This window comes from Chlorocebus sabaeus, chromosome 2, assembly GCF_047675955.1.
Source record: "Chlorocebus sabaeus isolate Y175 chromosome 2, mChlSab1.0.hap1, whole genome shotgun sequence".
Taxonomy (NCBI): domain Eukaryota; kingdom Metazoa; phylum Chordata; class Mammalia; order Primates; family Cercopithecidae; genus Chlorocebus; species Chlorocebus sabaeus.
In genome coordinates this window covers 59,535,149-59,556,194 of record NC_132905.1, presented here as the reverse complement: position 1 = coordinate 59,556,194, position 21,046 = coordinate 59,535,149, and the positions used below count along the sequence as shown (strand labels likewise).

Genomic DNA, 21,046 nt, shown 5'->3' with positions numbered 1-21,046 from the left:
AAAAGTATTAAGATGGATTTTTGTTTCTTTGCTGGTCAATATTGAAGAAGAGAGGGGCTGCTCTCATCCATGGGAAGGGCAGCTGCCTGCCTGCAACGAGCACATCTCAATCTCCGAGCCTCCTGCAGAGGTGCCTCCTCTCTGTCCTGTCCTGGGGCCATGAAAGCTCATTGTCAGGCTCCCACAGTCCCTGCTCTGTGGCACCAGCAGGGTCGAGCCTGTCTGTACCATTGTCACGGTCATAACTGAGGACTCCATAGAATTTTGCCAGAGCTGCAGGAGTATTTTGCCCATTTTCCAAAGTGGGATAAGTCAGTCTTTTGAGAAAAATTCCAATTCTGTTGTTCCACAAGCCAATTCCAGCTTCCTTTTTTTATTATTATTATTTTTTTTATTTTTAGACAAGGTCTCACTCCAACACGCAGACTGGAGTGCAGTTGCGTGATCACGTCTCACTACAGTCCCAGGTGATCTTCCCACCTCAGCCTCTCAGGTAGCTTGGGATTACAGGCACACATCTCCAGGCCCAGCTAATTTTTTATATTTTTTTGTAGAGATGGGCTTTTACCATGTTGCCCAGGCTGGTCTTGAACTCCTGGGCTTAAGCAACCCTCCTGCCTCAGCCTCCCGAAGTGCTGGGATTCCAAGCATGAGCCAGGGCACCCAGCTCAACTCCTGCTCTTTCCTGTCAGAAGAGTGTGTGGTACCAATGGTCACAGAGCTGGCCAGAGGGGTCAGGAGGGAGGAGGTCTGGGCTAGCTCTTCTGCTGACTTCCTGGGAGGACCAGCAATGAGACTTGCATTTCTGGGCCTCAGTTTCTCCATTCATACAACGAAATGTTGGACCTGACTTTCTTTTAAACCTTCCCGTAATGCTACTTATCAAGGATCTGAAATAAAAGAGTAGGCTTTGGAGCTGGCTTGATCTTAGTGGAAATTAAACATCTGAGTCCCTAAAGAAACTTCCAAGGAAGAAAAAAAGAAAAGCTTTTGAAGATTAATAGTAGCAGATAATATTTACGTGGAGATGTCTCTGTCCTAGGTGCCATTGTAAAGGTTTGATCATATGATTTAATTTAACTCCAACAATACCCCCCTATTCTTATACCCACTTGACACTCAAGGGAGCTGAAGCACTGAGGGATGCATGACTTCCCCAGGGATCACATCGCTTGGAAGGATCGGAAGAATGGGAAGCCAGGTGGCTTGGTTTCAGGGTTCATTCTCTCAACTTCCTAACCCCACAGCTGGCAGCAAGCCCAGGAAACCTCTGAGGGTTGCCGCAGCCCGGTGGGTTGTGGGGTGGAGCTGTAGCTGGAGGCTCTGGCAGTTGGAGTCATGGGCCCTGGCCTTGAGCACTACTCTGTGAGTGCTCTTGTCTCTTTCTCTTATCTCTGTTTGGCCTTTACTCAGATAGACATTGCCAGGGGTGATAGTCATGCTCATCAGTGTACCCGGATTTCTGACATGATTTTATTACTACATAAATAAGACATGAGTAATGTTTCCTCATTTAAAAAAAAAAAAAAAAAAAAAAAAAAAAAAAAAAAAAAAAAAAAAAAAAAACCTCCAAGAATTACAAGTAAGGCTAAAAATCCCCTTTGAGCACCACCACTCTCGGTTTCCTCCTCTCCTACTACAGGAGATACTGTCATCGTTTTGGATGGTGAACTACAAATTATTTTCTATGAGGTATGTACCCTTAGAAAACCTGTGGTCATGCTTTATAGTGTATGAGGTTCTGTTTCCTTCAGCAATGCTATCATGCTGCGTGTATTATCTGGAAATTGCTTTCCTCGGTCAGCAGTGCATCTTGAGACCCTTCCATGTTCTCACTTACAGATATGTCTCGTGCTTTTTACCGCCGGAGAGTATCCCATTGTGTGAATGAATCTGAGTTTATCTGTCCATCTCCCTTTTGATGGCTATTTAGGGCATTTCTAAATTTGTATTTTTCCAGAAATTGCCATAACGTATGTCCTTTCACATACTGCCTCGTGCATGTGTACAAATATTCCTTTGGTCTAAATGATGAAAGTGAAATTGCTGGGTATCATCATATTGTACTAAACTGGCATAAATGTCATATGAGATTTTTATGAATGCTCCCCCAAAAAATGTTGGGATTTGAAACTCTGTAATAACGCCAAACTGCTATAAGTGGTAACAAAACATGAGCAAGATTTGAGGGCTATGAGATGCAATAATGGTGAGAAACGACATGGGTGATGCCTCTGAATTGTAAGGCTATGCTTTTCCCTTCCACCCAAGAAAGCACAGCAGAATGCAAGATGGGTGAAAATGACATGAATCATGAAAACTCTTAAATGCATTAGAATTGGAAATTTTTAAGTAACATACTTGCAAACATGGCCGAGATCTGCTGTGATTTACCTGCAGGGTCCGTCCTTCTGCACAACCCATGCTGCCAACCAGGAGCTATTCTGTCCCCGCCAACTCAATAAGGCAGCAACCGGTTCTGTACATGTAGATTCCAAGGGATCCCAGATGACATGTTAGAACAGACACTATCCAAGAAGGAAAGGACATATCTGTCAGTCATGCTACAAGTGTCATGCCACCATGGAAGTTGATTGCTAGATACTGGGCTGACATACACCACATACACATACACACACACACACACACACACACACACACACACCCTGAAGCAGCCTCAGAATTCTTGCAACTCCAAGGTTCAAACGTCCAAGAAGAATACCATGGGGTGAGGACTGTGTGCTTGGCCAGGCTCTTTGGAGCCTACTTGGTGTCTCTGAAGGACTGGAAATAGAATCTGCTTTTAATTAAGGGAGCCCTAATACCAGTCTCTGCCAGAATGCCAGAAGTTACAAATCCGCGTGCCCTGTGCACCCTCTCTCCAGTGGAGACTCTTATCTGATCTAAAGATCAACCTCAGGCTAAAAAACAAAGAGTGAACAAAGTCAGTCTGTATGGAACCCTAACATTCTCTGTCTTGGCGCTTCCCCTGCTGAAGACAGCCCACTTCTCTTACTTCTTACACCTGGGTCCCACAGATTTGATGGCTTTTTTCCTTCGCACCTTTCCCATTCCAACCCTGCCTTCCTGAAAATAGCTTCTGTTTGCTCTCTAGACCTGTGCTAGTCGGTGGATGGTCCTGGGCACCTGAGCTGGTGCACTGAGGATTTGTGCTGATCTGCAGTGAGATCGGTGGAGATTTGGAGGGCAACCACTTAGAGACTTTGATACCTAATTAAGCAGAGTAACTTTAGGTCTGTTAAATCTAATAATAATTTTAGGCTTGAATTTTAGTGTATATTTTTATTTCATTTTCTTAGTAATTCATTGTTATTGCATTGTATTTTTATTTTTATTGTTTTAGAGACAGAGTCACTCTGTAACCCAGGTTGAAGTGCAGGGTTGCCATCATAGCTCACTGCAGTCTCAAACTCCTGATCTCAAGTGATCCCCTCTCCTTGGCCTCCAAAGCACTGGCATTACAGGAGTAAGCCACCACACTCAACCTGTTATTGTATTTTATGAAAATGCTCACCTATGGTAGATTGGAAATGCTTTAAACGTGTATTTTTAAGTCAAGATGTCCTCTCTCTGTCTCTTAACTGTCCATGACTTGACTAGCAGGCACATTCACGTAACTTCATGTAGCATGAAGCAGATGGAACAGGTGACTCTCCATTCTAGAGATCCCTGGCTGTAAGGGGCTGTCCCCTTTGCTAGTGTGGGAGGTCAGTGTGCCTTGCAGAATGAACCATACGGATTCAAAGACTAATCCCAAATATGCCAGGATTGTCACTTTCATTTCATTAGACTTTCTAAGCCCAAGGAAAGTGTTGTTTATGCTGGATGGCTGTGTTCCCTACACCTGGTAGAAAAGAAGCCAAGTTCATGGAAAGGCAGGACAGCAGGTGGTTTGTATGATCGTGTGTTTAGATAAAGCCACCTGCCTGCAAAGAGGCACCTCGGATCCTTTGGATTTTTCCTCTCCAGTGTTCCAGGAGGAGTGCAATTTTTTAAAAGTCCACATGTGAAGACTTTGCCTTTTGAATAAGACCTCCAAGAGTAACCAAGATTTCCCAAGGTTTGTCTCAGCCCTTAAGGGCAAACGTGATCAAACATTTGCTTGAACTGATGCTCCAATTGTCTGTTGCTGGGTACCAAACCTCCACAAAACTTGGTGGCTTAAGCCAACAGCAAGTTTGTTTGGTTCCTGAAGATGCTATTTGCATAGGGCTCTGTAGGAAGAGTGCATCTCTGCTCTATCAGGCATCAGCTGGGCAGCCCAAAGGCTGGAATGGAGTCATCAGAAAGCCCATCGATCATGGCTGGTGCCAGCCCTGGGGAGATGCAAACAGCTGGGGCTGGACCAGCAGGGGCTCATCCCTGACCTCAGCATCTCTCTCTGTCCTTGTGTGGTCTCTCCACACAACTTCAGGACAGTTGGACTTCCATGTGTGCCAGGCTCCCAAGGCACTTGACCCAAAGAGAGAGCCATGAGGAAACACTACCACCTTCCATGGCATAGCCCCAAGGTCACACATTCTATTCACCAAGGTAGTCAACAAAGTCCTACCCTGGTGCAAGGGGAGGGAAACAGACTCCACCTCTTGGTTGAAATGAGGCAAGGTTCTGGAAGAGCATGTGGAACAAAAATACTGATGCAACTGCCTTTAAAAAATACAGTCAATCACCACAGATACACAGCTACAGAAGAAAAATGTGCAAGTAGTTCACTCAGAGTGTCGAGCAAGGCTAGGTGTGAAGGTGCTTGAGTGGTGGTCATCTCTGTTTCTCCAGCTTTGATGCCTGCAGTGGCCCAGATGTAGCTGAGAATCCCCCAACCCCTGTGGTCATGGCAGGCACTTGAAGCCACCTCTTCAAAGAAGAATGAATTGATGGGACCCTTTGCTCTTTCCCACACATTCCACATGCATGTCTGGAGTCAGAGTCATTGATACCAAGCCCAGCTAAAGTGTTCCACCCTGATCTGGTGGAGTTATCCAGATCAAGAGCCTCTGCCTCCATGCAGGCCTCCTTGATCCTCCTCCTCTGGCCGCATGCAACATTCCATCTTTTGTGCCACAGCTGGACCCTCCCATAAGCTCCCTACCCAAGTGTGTTAGCACATCAGTGCCCTGAGTCATTGGCTTGTGTTCCCTGAAGAGCCCATAAGTCCCTCAAGGCCTGAGGCCACATCAGTTGTTTGTCATATGTCTCACCGTGCCTGGCACAGTGACTAGCACACATGGGCCGTGGACTTTTGACATGTATGACAAGGAAAGAACGGGCGAAATCCCAGAGATTTCAAGCTGTTTGTTTCGTTTCCATAAAGACAAGTTGAAATTTCATTCGGTTTATATTTGCTTCATTGGGAAACCCACTTATATACACACTCTTATATGTAACCTTGATTGTGGTGAACATGCATTTGTATGTGAGTGTGTATGTCTGTGTGTAAATGTGTGCATATATATGTGCATATTTTGTGTAAGAATAAGTCTGCAATTGTGTGTGTTAAGGATATAAAAAGTGTGTATGTCTGTATAATGTGCTTGTGTGGGTGTGGGGATATTTATGTGCCTGAGTGTGCACGTTTGTGTGTGTCTGCATTGGTTGTTCATGTGTGCTTGTGTGTAAATGTATGTTTGTATGTCTGTGTGCATATGTATTTATGTTTATGTCTGTGAGTACATATATGAATGCATGAATATATGTATGCTTGCATGTGTGTCTACATATGTGCATGTGTATTTGTGTGTGTGTGTTTCTGTCTAAGAGCATGCACAAAACCACTCATCCAAGAGGCTGGCAATGGGTCTGCAGGCCTGGGCCAGGAGGCGTCGTGCCTTCATTGACAATTCCTCCAGCATCCCAGGGAAGCCATCCTCACTTCCTCTCTGGGACGAGGAGCTAAGCAGAGGTCAAGTGACTTGCCCCAGACCCCACAGCAAGTCGGTGGCGGCTCTGCGAGGGTCTGATTGCCAGGCTCACGCCCCTCTGCAGGCCGAGCTGCCTCGCTGTGGCATGTTGGCACCCGGCCCAGGCTGCGCCGCCCGGCTCTGAGAGCTCCCATTGTGGCCAAGAAGTGGCCGAGTGCCATGGCCCGGCATCCGCAGGTGACGGCTGAGGGAGGAGTGACTCCCGAGGCAACAGGAAAAGGGCACCCCTCATTTTGTGTGGCTAAAGGGTTGGAAATAACAGACATGTAAAAGAGGGAGGGGGAGAGAGGAAACCAAAGCTAATGAGGAATAAAGAAGACGTGGAGAGGAACACACATGGAGAACGGTGGGAGCCGTGGGCAACGCGGGAGCCCCGCACTCACACAGCAACAGGAAGCAGAGCCAGCCGGAGGCCACCGGCTCAGGAAACGTTTTGTTTCCTCCTTTAATTGGTGACCCCGCTCAGAGTTGCTGGAAATGGGCACAGCCCGAGAGACTCGAGTGTGGCTGTGGCAAACAATGGGCTGCTGAATGGCCTGGAAAGGCAGCCAAGAGTGGGTGCAGTCCCAGCGCCAGTGGATCTTAGAGTGGCTCTGCTGGGCACAGAAAGAAGGCTCTGAAACTCTCCCGAATTGTGCTCCCAGCTGGGCTCTCCTGGAAAGCCACCTGCACAGAGGTGCCCATGGATGAGAGAGCTCTCCGTGAGAGATGCCCAAACGCCACTGGAAATAGAGTCACATGAAGAAAACTGCATTCAGCAGAGCATGTCTCATCTAGTGTGGGCAAAGGAGATTTTTTAAAATAAGCTTCCAGGGGTAGGGAATCAGAGTTCCCAGGGGTCAAGCTTAGGTAACTACTGGTGGTTAATGAACTTCTACCTAGAGCAGCTGGTGCTGGCTAAGAACCAGCTTTTGTTTGATGGACTGGGGCCTGTGAGTTAGGGACTGGGCACAGTCACCTGGGACAGCCAGGGACCCACCACGCCACCACCAGCCGTTGCTGCCCAGCACCCCTCCTAGACACCTCTCCTCAAATGAACAAATATTGAAACATCAGCTGAAAGGAACACCAAATTATTTCCCATAACTGGGCTTGGTCAAAATTGCAGGACTTGTTCTAATACCAGGAAAATTAACCCAAAGTAGAACTCTCAAAAAAGGGCAAATTGTAGATAGAGACAGGACATACTATTTGTCTTCTTCTTCTCCTAAGACACCTTGAACATGGAGGAATCAAGGAATAAAATCTCTTAAGAGCAAAGGATAGCAGTAGGGAAACCAAAAAGCAAAGGATGAGAGGTTTCTAAAAAATAACGCTAGGGCCTGAGTGGCCGGAGCGGATTGATGAACAAGCCTGTGTGAGGGAAACTGTGGCTCAGAAGGCACAGGAGGGGACCGTAGGGAAAGGGCCACCCTGCCAACAGGACACAGGCTCCGCAGCCAGCAGACCAGGACTGAGCAATTGAGGAAAAGGGACTGCAAAATAGGAGAGGAATTAAAAACCTACTCCCAACCTACTGCACCATTCATTTCTTACACCCTGCCCTACTTTTCCTCCAAGTCTGAGCACAAAAAGGGCAGGCTGCCCACCCAGCTTGTTCCTCTAGCTCCTGGGGAAGAGAAAGACAATGGCGACAACAAAGCTTTCTCTTCTAAATTGAACACGCTTTCTAGGAGTTAGGAGCCAGGACTCCTAGAGTGTGTACCAGCACCCATGGCCGTGCCCTCCTAGTTCTGGCGTTTGGGGGTCCCCAGGCCCAAAGCCTCCTTCCCTGCCTCTTCTCCCTAATGTGAAGCCTATCCAGTCAGTTAGCCCTGCCCTCATGCAGGTGCCTCACCCAAACCACACAACTAATAGCAGCAAAAGTGCACACCAGCTACCTAGTAAAATGGATCCATGTCTTCCTTCTTAAAAACACCGAAACAGATCACCAGGAATATAGAGAATACTAACTACTACATGAAGCAGAAGCACCAAACAAACAGAACTAAACAACACCAAAGGAAACAAACACAATTCAGGCAACCAAAGAAGAAATTAAGAAAAAAAAAAAAAAAACTCTAATTAATGACCTCAGAAGGATTTGAGATTATATCACATCTACAAAACCAGAATGAAATGCCCTAAAAATTGAACAAAAAATAAGAAAGAGCTCTGGGAAATTAAAAATAGGTTTTCTGGTTTTGAAAATCTGATGTAAATGTTGAGAAATAATGTCAAGGTAATTTCCTAGAATGCAAAGCAAATATACAATGGTCAAAATCATAATAGAGAAGGTACAATGCACAGAGAATCAATTAAGGAAAATGATCTGAGCATTAGCAGTTTCAGATGAAATGCAGGGGCACAGGGGTAGTAGAGAGAGGATTATCAAAGACATGCAATAAGAGAAGAAAGGCTGCCAGAGAATTTAATCTGAATCTGCATCTTTAAGTGGCCCACAGCACGCCAGCAAAATGAGTGAAAAAGGATTCAGAACTGTGTACATAGTTATGAAATATCAGATTCCCAAGGATATAATGAAAATATAAAATGCTTAAAGACAGAAAACTTAAGGCATATACAAAGGATTGAGGCTCATACTAAGATCAACAATACTGGGTGTTATTAGCCAATGCAGAAAAGTACTCAAGTTTCTATCAGAAAATTAATTTACAATAATTTTATACTCAAATTAATGTATGCAAGAATTTTATACCCAACCAAACTATTATTAAATCTAAGATAAAATAAACACATTTTTAATAATTCAAGGACTCAGAAAATAAATCTCCTAATATCTTTTTCACAGAAATTACTTAAGACTGTGCCACAACAAAAGAAGAATAAAAATTAATAGACTGAAAGAGTCGCATACAAAAAACAGTAGAATGAGCCCTAAAGTGCAGCTAGAAGAAATGCAAGAGTGAGAGTTGTAAAGTAGGTCTATAAAGCAAAAATCCAAATTGGAATAGAAAATACGTAGGCTCCACAAAGAATATATTCATGAAAGACTGGGATGAAACCAACTGATAGAATCAGTAAGAAGTTTAAAAATAGCTGTGACGTGGTGACATCTCTACAAGAAAAAAAATATATAGTCGTTTTTCCTTATTCTCAGGGAATATGTTCCAAGAACCCCAGTGGATACCTGAATCCACAGATGGTACTAAACCCAATGTAAACTGTTGCTTCTATACATACCTATAATAAAGCTTAATTTATAAATTAGGGACAGTAAAAGATTGACAACAAAAACTAATAATAAAATAGAAAAAGGATAACTATATATTGTAATAAAAATTAGGTAAGTGTGTACGTGTGTTCTCTTTCTTTCTCAAAATATAAAAACAGTTGACTGTGGGTAACTGACTGCAGAAAGCAAAACCTGGGATAAGAGGAGGAGTACTAGGGAAACAAAATTGCGCAAGAGAATCAAGCTTCCGCTGCAAAACAGACTACACTGTGACATGATTGTGAGAAATCAATGGTGGGTAAAAAGGGAACTCTATTTGCCCTCAGTGCTAGAAACATCCTCCTTTGAGTGATGTAGGATTCTTGGCATGGAACTCATGAAGAAGAAAAGGCAAATCCACTTGGTCCTGCAATTCAAGGTAGATATAAAGGCATAATAATGTATACTTAGTTTTTGGTTTTCAACTTTTAGAACCAACTTACAGGGGGAAAAAAAAACCCAAGGTTATTCAAATGTTATTACAGAATGTAAATGTTAGCAACGTAAACACTGTAAAAGTGAAGACAGAACTAGAAATACATGTAGAAAAATAGAGAAAAGGTGGAAGAGAAAGAAGGTGAAATATCTGATCTTAGACTGAAAAGAATCAGAAATACAAACTACCATCAGAGAATACTATAAACACCTCTACGCAAATAAACTAGAACATCTAAAAGAAACGGATAAATTCCTGGACACATACACCCTCCCAAGACTAAACCAGGTAGAAGTCAGATCCCTGAATAGACCGATAACAAGTTCTGAATAGTTCAACCATTGTGGAAGACAGTGTGGCGATTCCTCAAGGATCTAGAGCCAGAAATACCACTTGACCCAGCAATCACATTACTGGGTATATACCCAAAGAAATATAAACCATTTTACTAAAGACACATGCACACATATGTTTATTGCAGCAATATTCACAATAGCAAAGACATGGAACCAACCCAAATGTCCATCAATGATAGACTGGATAAAGAAAATGTGGCACATATACACCATGGAATACTATGCAGCCATAAAAAGAATAAGATCATGTCCTTTGCAGGGACATGGATAAAGCTGGAAACCATCATCCTCAGCAAAATAACACAAGAACAAAAAATCAAATACCACATGTTCTTACTCATAAGTGGGAGTTGAACAATGAGAACACATGGATACAGGGAGGGGAACAACACACACTGGGGCCTGTCGGGGGATGGAGGGCAAGGGAAGTGAGAGCATTAGGACAAATATCTAATCCATGCAGGGCTTAAAACTTAGATGATGGGTTTATAGGTGCAGCAAACACCATGCCACATGTATACCTATGTAACAAACCTGCATGTTCTACACATATATCCCAGAACTTAAAGTAAAATAAAATTTAAAAAGTATTAGGATATAGTGTCTGTACTTGATGGAACAAGAAATAGAAATACAAATATTTTGCTTAAAATTAACTATAAATGTAAAACTAAATCTTTGTTTGGGCTAACCCAGAAGCAGATTCTAAATTAAAGATTCAGCCACAGGTGGTTTATTTGGAAGGTGAAGAAAACATCGGTAGAGGAATAGGGAGGCGGGATAGGGAACAGAAGCAACCTTGAAAGGGCCTGTGATCAAGTCTACCATCCCTGAGGGTGATCGCTGCACAGGTGGGAAGTCAAGTTAAGATCAATAAATGCAGGTGCAGCCAGCTGGAAATCAGGTCAGTGTGCTCCCAAAGTGGTAAGGGCAGTGGCATATGGGTGTGGCATCAACAGCTGCCATGTATGTCTATTGCAAGTTAGAAAGGGAGACACATTTCCAAGTAGGCATGTGCCGTGCCATAGTCTAGGACATATCTAGGTAATAGGTGATGCCAAAGCAGAGGAGGGTGAAACTAAATGCTTAGAAGAGGAGATAGAGGAGATAAGCTGATTCACCCTGAGAAACTAGTTCAGGCTAAGGGATTGGAGGAGCAGCTGTTAAAGAAAGGGGTTGAGGTCTAAAGATCTCATGAAGAAGGTGGAAAACTTCAGAGGGGAGCTGACTGAGTTCTGTTTAAGGAGCAGCCAGAATGCTGAGGGGAGGGAAAGGGAAATGGAGTCAGAGTGGAGTGGGAAGGGATTGGGGCTGTCTTTCTGTTTCCCTGGAATTAGGGCTACCTTCCTCTTTTCCCAGCAGTAATTCTAATTCGGATTTGCAACCACTTACAGCCACTTCTGATGCTGAAATTCCTACCTCTGGCTAAGAGTAAGCACTCAATCAATATTTGCTGAATGGCTGAATGAATGAATGTGAACCCTGTCAGAGTATAACCAGGTATTTCAACTGCAAAACACCTTCTATGAACTGAAGCTGGTGGCATCTTGTGAGGTGCCTGGTTGAGACATTTTGTTTTACCATAGCCATTCTGCTGTTAATAATAACCACAAACATACAATAAACCCCATGTCTTAGATCTGAGGCAAGGATTGGAGTGTAAGTAGTTATTTGGGAGATGACTTCAAGAAACATGGGTAGGGGAGTGAGGAAATAAGGCAGGGAAGAGTGCCAATGAGCAAGTTAGTGCTATGAGCAATGGAGGCACAGTCCTTCCAGCTTGGGAATTTGGGGAGATGGTGTAGAACATGAAGGTGGATTATTGATCCACAAATGTCCGTCCATCATGCTTGAGAGCTGCTCCCAATGGATCAACCCTTTCCTTCTCCCCCCGCCCCACTCCACCTAATCCCCACCTCCAGCTCTCCCTACCCACAGTACAGCTTGCTTCCCAAGCCCCAGGAAACCCCAGGTAGAGATGTGCATATATGCTTGAGGAGGAAGCCATTGACAGTGAATGCTAAGGGGATATGAATGGGGCACTGACTGCTTTTGCTACAGATTACTGAATGCCAGGCACATTGAACAATAAAAAGAAAAAGAAAAGAGCTAACTGGGCTAAAAAACTGAATGAAGGCCAATATACCAAGAATATAATGAACAAGAGGGAGAATGGTAAGATTAAGCCAGGAAAGCGGTAAGAATCAGGGAGGGCCCTGTCAGCCAAGTGTATTAATTGGGATTGGCTACACTATGCCAACCAGTAAAAATTGGGAGGAAGAAAAAAGAGCACAAATATCAGGGAATAGAAAAAATCTTGGAGTCATAGTGGACCCTAAGCTCAATAAAAGTTATAAAGAAAGCATGTGAGGATGATGCCCTTAGGAGCACCTGCACATGTGTGAAATGTGGGGGTCAAGGATCAGCCTTTTGTGTTAAGCAGGTTTGATTGAGCTCTAATTGTGTCTAGATTTAGTCTTCTCACTTTAAAGTGTGTGTGGAAAAAAACAGTTGAGGAGATTTGGCAAAGAGCAATGAAGAAAGTTGAGTTTGCATAATAAGCCCAGAAAAAGAAAGACAAAATAGCTATCTACAAGCTTATCGATGTTTATTGTGAAAGGAACCCTAGCCAGAGGTTGCTTCATTCACAGGAGAGATGGTGAATAGAACCCTGAAGTCTGATTAGCTCTGTCCTCAGAATCCCCATGATGCAGTCCATGCCACCTTGATCATCATCTCGGTGTTCAGGGTTCCCCTGCATTGGTCCAGGGTACCTTACTGGACCAACAATTCAGTTCAAACTTCCTTCAGCTTCCCCATGAAGTCATGGGAGATTTTTAGGGTCTTCCCTGCCCCTAGAAGAATAAGTTGCAGCTCCTCCCCTCTAAAAGCTCTGATAGCAGGATAAAATACCACGTTTGAGTAGTTTGCATGTTTGCCAATCTAAAGATGAGGAATTGGTAAGACAGGAACATGGAACCCTTTCTGTTTTTATAATTCCATGGGCACTAAACTGTAGTCATGAGTCAGAATCCTACTTTTTTCATTAAGGGTCTGTAGAGAAATCTCCAAAAAGATTTCTGTCTTCTGACTTTTTCGGTCCAGTATCCAAATATCTTTATCCGTAGTCAGGAGGGAAGAATGCAGTTTAAACAATGAGAATAATATTAGTAATAATAATCACTGTGAGCTTTCACCAAGTACTACTAAACAGCAGATGCTGTGCTTCACGTCTGTTCCCACATATCTACTGTGGCATAAATAAACCACTCAAAAACTTGGTGGCTTTTAAAAAACGTCATTTATTTAGTTTATGAATCTGGCACGTCAACCTGTACCAGTGGGGAACATCATCTTTGCTTCATGTGGTGTCAACTGGGGAAGCTCAAATGGAGTCTAGGAGTTCATTTCCAGGATTGTTCAGATCTGTGGCTGGTGAATTGGTGCTGGCTGAGAGCTCAAGCAGGGTGGGGGGCCAGGATTCTCAGTTTCTTTCTTTTCTTTTCTTTTTTTTTTTTTTTTAAGACAGAGTCTTGCTCTTGTTGCCCAGGCTGGAGTGCAATGGCACGATCTCAACTCACTGTAACCTCCGCCTTCTGGGTTCAAGCGATTCTACTGCCTCAGCTTCCTGAGTAGCTGGGATTACAGGTGCTTGCCACATTTTTGTATTTTTAGTAGAGACAAGGTTTAGTAGAAAAATTCCATGTTGGCCAGGCTGGTCTCGAACTCCTGACCTTGTGATCAGTCTACCTTGGACTCCCAAAGTGCTGGGATTACAGGCATAAGCCACCACACCTGGTTTCTCAGTTTCTTTCTATGTGGGCCTCTCCATGAGTTGCTTGGGCTTCCTCACAATATGGTGGCTGGTTTCAAAAGCAAACAGGGCAAGAGGACCAGGTAAGAACTGTATCATCTTTTATGACCTAGCCATAGATGTCACATAGTGCCATTTCCATCATACATGCAAGTTCAGATTTAAGATGGTGGAACACAAAGTTCATCTCTTGATGGGAAAAGTATCAAAATCACATTGTAAGGCAAACATGGGGATTTAAAATATTGTTGTGGCCATTTTTAGAAAACACAATCTTCCACAGAGGCATTATTCCATTTAATTCTCATGGCATACCTCTTAGGCAGATAGTGTTAGCCTTCCCTTTACCAATGAAGAGACAAAGATCTTTTGTTACTTGCCACTGATCAAAGCACTATCATGTGAAGACCTAATCCCAATTCTCTGTGGCCCCAATCCTTCCTCCTTAAATGCTATTCTATGCCATCTTCCACAAAACAGCTACAACTTCTGACTTGGAGCAGTGGAATCAGCCAACTCTGTCACTTAGCTTTGTGATTTTGAGTCAATTCTCCACATGTCTTTGGTTCTCAATTGCCTTTTATATAAAATGGGAGCTAAGAATACCCTTGTTAATAACTCTCTGTTTCATGATTAGATGAGATAACACAAGTAAAGAGTGATGCATAGCCTAATAGGTGATCTTAAATATTTAGAGATATTAAATCTCATGTAGTTAGTATTACTTAACATTCAGTAGAACACTTAGAGTGACCACCATTCTGATGATTTCAATTAGTACCCATCTGTATCAGTTAGGTTGACTTTGGACTTTTAGTCAGAGACACAAAATAATAGTGGTTCAAAGAGATGAGCTGTTTGTTATCACTCACATTAAGGTTTTGGAGATATTCCATGACTGATTTGAAGGTTCCCCCATATAATCAATCCTAGGTTACTGCTGTTTTTTTTTCTGCCATCTGTAGACTACAGCCTCCATTTTCAAGTCATCTCATGGTCACAAGATGGCTTCTGAAGCCATCCACTATATCCAAGTCCATGAACAGGAAAAGGAGAAAGGGGCAAGAACGAAAAGGTAACTCCCAGTTGAATAATCCCTTTAGTGATCTTTCCCCAGAAGTTCCACCCAGTAACTCCTACTCATGTCACATTGGCCTACTTTCTTCTCAAGGGAGGTTGGAAAACATAGTTTTCCAGGTGGATTCATTGTTGTAGAGATTCTACTAGTAAACAGGGGACCATGATAGTGGACATTGTAGGTGACGTGTCAGCTACAATAGCCTGTCACTACTCTGTCCTCCTCAAGTGTTGTCCTACTCTACCCTATCCTGCTCCACTTTTGCATTAAAAATAACTCCAAAAACTAGTGGCTTAAAGCAACATTTATTTTTCTTACAAATCTGCATTTGGGGCAGTGTTTGGTGGGGATGTCTCATCTCTGCTGCATACCGTATCAGCTGGGGTAATTCAGTGGACCACTGGAGGATCGACTCACTAACATGCTTGTTAGCTGAGATCCCAGCTAGGTCGAAGGCTGACCTCCTTGGCTCCCCTCTATGGAGGCCTCTCTATGGGGGTTCTTTACAACATGGTGGCTGGGTTCTAAGGACAAGGATCCTGAGAGAGAGCCAGGCGAAAGTTGTATAACCTTTTACTTCCCAGCCTTGAAAGATGCATAGCACCATTCTCACTATGCTTAATTCATTGAGGCCATTGCAAAGGCCCACCTGAGGGGATGAAAATGCTACTTGTTGATGGGGGAGTGGCACAGTGCTGAAAGAGCATGTGAAATGGAAAATATTGTTGCAGTCATTTTTAGAAAATAACATTTTCTGTGATTTAAAAAAATCAAAATGACAAATACAGTTTTCTCCTACACTAGGCCATATCATCTCAAAATTTCAATCAAAGAAACACCCCTCCAACATGACAATTTAATACCATCCTGAGATTCATTTAAATTTGAAGGTAACAATTCCACTGGAAATCGTGCTTGTCCTTAGATGGGTTCTAGTTTGAAATTCGCTGAGATATGGCCTAATTTACAATCAAAACTCATGAAACAAGTGATATGAGATCGAATTTTCAATAGCTACATGCAAGTGGTAGTCTTCCTAGGATAGCATAGTGTAGGATTGAGCTAGGATAGAAAAGTGAAAGGTTTATGTGGACAAACAAAAATGCCCAGTGACCAAGAACCATTTACCTTCTTCATCAACCCACTGAGAAAATTTTCCAAAAGCCCTCAGATTAGGGCATGTCCTACACCACTAAATTGAATTTGATTCAACTGGTTGGAAAGGCAAACATCAAAAATTCTCTAGCTAAGTTCAATAATTTTTAGCAAAAGCATGACCTTCAAATGTTGTTGGACATACTCTGCAGTAAGAAATGAGATTTATATCACAATGCAATACACATATGCTTTTAATATGATATAAAACAATTTTATAAAATAATTTTTACACTTATCATATATAACAACACTCATATTTTCTATTTTGTTCTAGTCTGTTCAATTTCATTAGTTAAAAAATCAAAACTGCCCATAATCCAATGAACTGATTTCACAGCCTACTAATGATGGAAATCACTTGAAAAATACTGAGCTAAGCTAGGCATGGTGGCTCACACCTGCAGTCCCAGCTACTCAGGAGGCTGAGGTGGTGAAACTGGCCCAATTGTCCCATAGAATTGATGCCTTCACTGGGTTTTTTGTTGTTGTTGTTTTGCTTTGTTTTGTTTTGTTTTGTTTTTTGGATAAACATAGATATAGACTTTCTTGGTCTTAAAGCTTGAAACGCGTTTGTCTTATCTGAGTTCCTCCCTCAGAAAACCAATGGTCAGACCTGCCAGATGGTATCAAGGAACTGAAACTCACCAGATCACGGCATCTAGACAATGAGACACCAGACCCTTCACCCATCATGATTGCCTAATTGACCACCTGCTTCCTGTAGACCAACTCTTCTTCCTTACCCCTCCATAATTCCTGTTTTCCCACACTTAGTTACATTCCTACTCTATGGTATAAACCCCCAATTGTAGTGGTCAGTGACATAGATTTGAGACTGAGCTCCCATCTCTTTGGCTGCAGCACCTGATTAAAGCCTTCTTCCTTGGCAATACTCATTGTCTCAGCAATTGGCTTTCTGTGCAGCAAGCACCAGCACCTAGAACAAACCCCTGGTGTTTTGGTAACAGCAGGAGGATCACCTGAGTCCAGGAGTGAAAGACAAACCTGGGCAACAAAGAAAAATGCTGTTTCTGAAAAAAGAAAAGAAAAAAAGAGAGAGAGAAAGAAAGAGAGAAAGAAAGAGAAAAAGAAAGAAAGAAAGAAAGAAAGAAAGAAAGAAAGAAAGAAAGAAAGAAAGAAAGAAAGAAAGAAAGAAAGAGAGAAAGAGAGAAAGAGAGAAAGAGAGAAAGAGAGAAAGAGAGAAAGAGAGAGAGAGAGAGAAAGAAAGAAAGAGAGAAAGAAAGGAGGGAGGGAAGGAGGGAGGGAGGGAGGAAGGAAGGGAGGAAAGAAGGAAGGAAGGAAGACATTCCGAGCTGTTTTGTTTCTTATTACACCAAACTAAACCTCACTCCCCACTTGGATTTCACCAATTCTTAGTAAATGGTGCACCCATACAATGAAGACAAGTCACACAATGATTAAAGCAGTAGAATTTTAACAATAGTTTGCTCTGCCCAGATGCAAAGTATATATATACTTTTTTCTTTTTTCTGGTCATAAAACATAGGAAACTTCCAGTTAATCCTGGAAGGTTAAACAAAAGCACTTATCAGTGCTCCTTCCTCAAACCCTTCTAAAATGATTTAAAGTGGGGTGGGGTGGGGCAGGAAGGATTAAAAAGAGACAAGGAGAACAGGAGAGTAGATTGCAGCGACACATGGGAGGACAGGTGTCCATACTACAAATAGTTCATTCTATGGAATTTCCATACTGAGTATTGGAACCCTCAAACCTATTTACCCCCAGACTCACTGGTCAATAAATATACTACCCAAAAGAAAATGAGAAGATTATTCTCTGGGAAATTCGACCAATACAAGAGAAAGGACCTAGATCCTGACATGAAGAGCTCTCCTACGATGACCTGAAAAGATTACCACACAGTGGAACCCATAAGTGATGAGCCTCAACTATATGCACAAAATTTCCAGTCTGCTTTTCAGTGCTCCACTTTTAAATTTGAGCCGCTAAGGATCCCCAGACTTATAAGAAAAGCTCTAGCATGAAGTAGATCCCCCCTAAGAAAAAACAGAAAAAAGTAAATTAGAGGAAACAGAGCCCATGTAGAAAGACAAAAATTATACCAAAAAAGTGTCATTAATATTTTCAGAGAAATCAAAAGAAGCTACTATATCAATGAATCTAAAACAATATTCTGTACAAAGGGAACAGTCAGAGAACAAAACACGAGCTCTTAAGAATTAAAAGATATGCTGGCATGGTGGTACATGCCTGTAGTCCCAGCTACTGCGGAGACTGAGGCAGAAAGACCACCTGAGGCCGGGAGTCCAAGGCAGCAGTGCACTGTGTGATCAAACCTGTGAATAGCCTCTGCACTCCACCTTGGTAGCGCTCCACCTGGGTAGCGCTCCACCTGGGTAGCACTCCACCTGGGTAGCATAGCAAGCCTCTGTCTCTTAAAAGAGTAATTAAAAATATGATAGTAGAAAACTCAGCAGAAGTTTGGGAAGTATAGTTAACAAAAGCTCTTTAAAAAAAAAAAAATAAGAGACATAGAATTTAAACTTTAAAATACCTTTAATATTAGAAGATCAGTCCAGGAGGTTCAATAACCACCAATGAAAGTTCAGGAGTGAAAACATAGAGAGGAGAATATTCTTTTTTCAAGTAAATAAATAACTCAATAAGGTTTACCAGAACTGAAAGACATGAGTCTCCAGGTTGCAATCCCCTATCAAATATTCTTCAAAATAGGTGAAAATAGATTTATACCAAGGCTTATTATTTGGTAATTTTAGAGTATTGAAAACAAAGAGAAGACTCTAAACATTTCCATAAAGAAAATAAAATTGTGTACACAAAGGATTAAGAATCAAAATGTTTTTGGACTTCTCAACACCACCACCAAAGCTAGAGAAAAAGTGTTTCCAACCTGAAATTCTGTATTCAGCAAGCTGTCAACAAGCACAAGGATAAAATAAAGCCATTTTCCAACTTTTCAGGCCAAACTTTTGGGTCTCTTTTAGGCTCCCTTTTGCAGAAAGCAACTTGAGAGGTGCCTCCCCATGTGGATTTTACCAGTTCCTGGTGAACGGTGCACCCACACAATGAAGACAAGGCACAGAAAAATTTAAGTAGTGAAATTTGAAAATATAGGTTTCTCTACCCTAATAGAAAAAAAAACTTTATTTTTTTTTTCTGGTCATAAAATATAGGGAACTTCAGGTTAAACCTGGAAGATCAAATACAAGTATTGATCACTGTTCCTTCCTCAAACCTTTCTAAAATGATTTAAAGGAGCAGAAATTGAAAAGAGGCAAGCAAATGGCAGGGGTGGAGGCAGTAAATCAAGAAAGAAAGATGTGGTATCCAGAAAACATTCTTTTGAGGTGAGATCCATCCCAAAAGAAAAGCAGAAAGAACCAGATGCTGACAGTTCGGGGAGCTTCCAGGGTGGCCGGGGGAAGCAGGTCGGGAGAGAGGCCTGCAATCTTGGGACAAGAGGATGGGGACACCCAGGAGGGGTGTCATCAAGATGATAAAGCTGCTTCCAAAATACTTGAATATCCTTGAAGTAGGAGACTGGCAGGACTTATTTTCGAGTCACAACCCCACTGATGGAAGCAGGATCTAGCCAGAACAGGATGCAGGGAAGAAGCCACCCAAAACCAACAGACAGCAACGAAAGCAACCTCCAGTTGGCCTCACTGCTCATTACCATGAAGACACTTCCACTAGTGCCATGACAGCCTGTAAACGCCATGGCAACAGGCCATGGCAACAGCCTGGAAGTTAACTTAAATGATTCCTGAAACTTCCCGCCTCTTTTCCAGAAACTTCTCAATAACCCACCTGTTAATTAGCATGTGATTCAAAGTGGGTATAAATACAGTTGCCAGTGTACACTGCTGATGCTGGGCACACTGTTTATGAGCCAAGCACTGCTTTTTAAAAGTTACTTTCTCTCACCACTGACCTTGAATTGTTTCCTGGGTGAAGCCAATAACCCTCCCATACTAAGTCCCAATTTTGAACCTCCCCTGCCCTGTGTCGTCTTGAGAAGAAACAAGATTCCAGCAGAAAGCTTGAAAATGAATGACTAGGCCCGGCGCGGTGGCTCAAGCCTGTAATCCCAGCACTTTGGGAGGCCGAAACGGGTGAATCACGAGGTCAGGAGATCGAGACCATCCTGGCTAACACGGTGAAACCCCGTCTCTACTAAAAAATACAAAAAACTAGCCGGGCGAGGTGGCAGGCGCCTGTAGTCCCAGCTACTCGGGAGGCTGAGGCAGGAGAACGGTGTGAACCCGGGAGGCGGAGCTTGCAGTGAGCTGAGATCCGGCCACTGCACTCCAGCCTGGGCCACAGAGCGAGACTCCGTCTCAAAAAAAAAAAAAAAGAAAGAAAATGAATGACTGATTTTCTTTTAATAACAAGCAAAAGTTTTTTAAAAAGAGACTGTTACCAACTTTGGAGGAGAGATTGTACATGAATGGAAATGTAAGTCTACACAGCACATGGTGTGGCTTGGCTGCAAATGGTATTGACCTAGAGTCATAATACTGCGCATATCTCACATTGACTAATGAAATGACCACAGTGGAATGATGAGGGATGAAAGGAAGGTACAGAAGGGGTCTGAATCCTCATCTTCCACAGCAGGAAGTCAATATATAATATCTAAAACCAAGCAATAACAAATAACAGTAAAACCACTCAATTTGAGATGGAGTAATAAATATCAAACCTGGCTCTGCTCTTCATTAGCTGTTACTAAATCTCTATGAATCCCAGTCTCCTAATCCCTAAAACGGTGCTCTATAAGAGTTCAGAGTTGTTGCCTTCTAATACTGGTGAGGGTGAGGGAGGTGACAAGGTAGATTATCTCTCTTATTACCAGCCTTATGGGATAGTACGATTTTTTAAACAATATACCTGTATGACTTTGTATTTGTGTAAAATATATATTTAAAGAAACCATTTGCATTTATAAAATTTAAATTTAAAAACTAATAAAAGGAATTCAGGCATATGTAAAATAGAATGAAGAAGCTTTTGCGAAACTCTTACCCCCAGAGATATCAACTAAC

At 42.5% G+C, this 21,046-nt stretch overlaps 1 long non-coding RNA gene across 1 annotated transcript in view; it reads right to left on the bottom strand.

Annotated features, from left to right (window-relative positions):
* LOC140709576 (uncharacterized) overlaps positions 1 to 21,046 on the bottom strand; it is a 47,920-nt gene that overhangs the window by 1,173 nt on the left and 25,701 nt on the right. The window contains exon 2 of the long non-coding RNA XR_012090075.1: positions 2,395 to 2,528. This is a non-coding gene — a long non-coding RNA (uncharacterized lncRNA). The remainder of the gene's footprint in view (positions 1 to 2,394; positions 2,529 to 21,046) is intronic.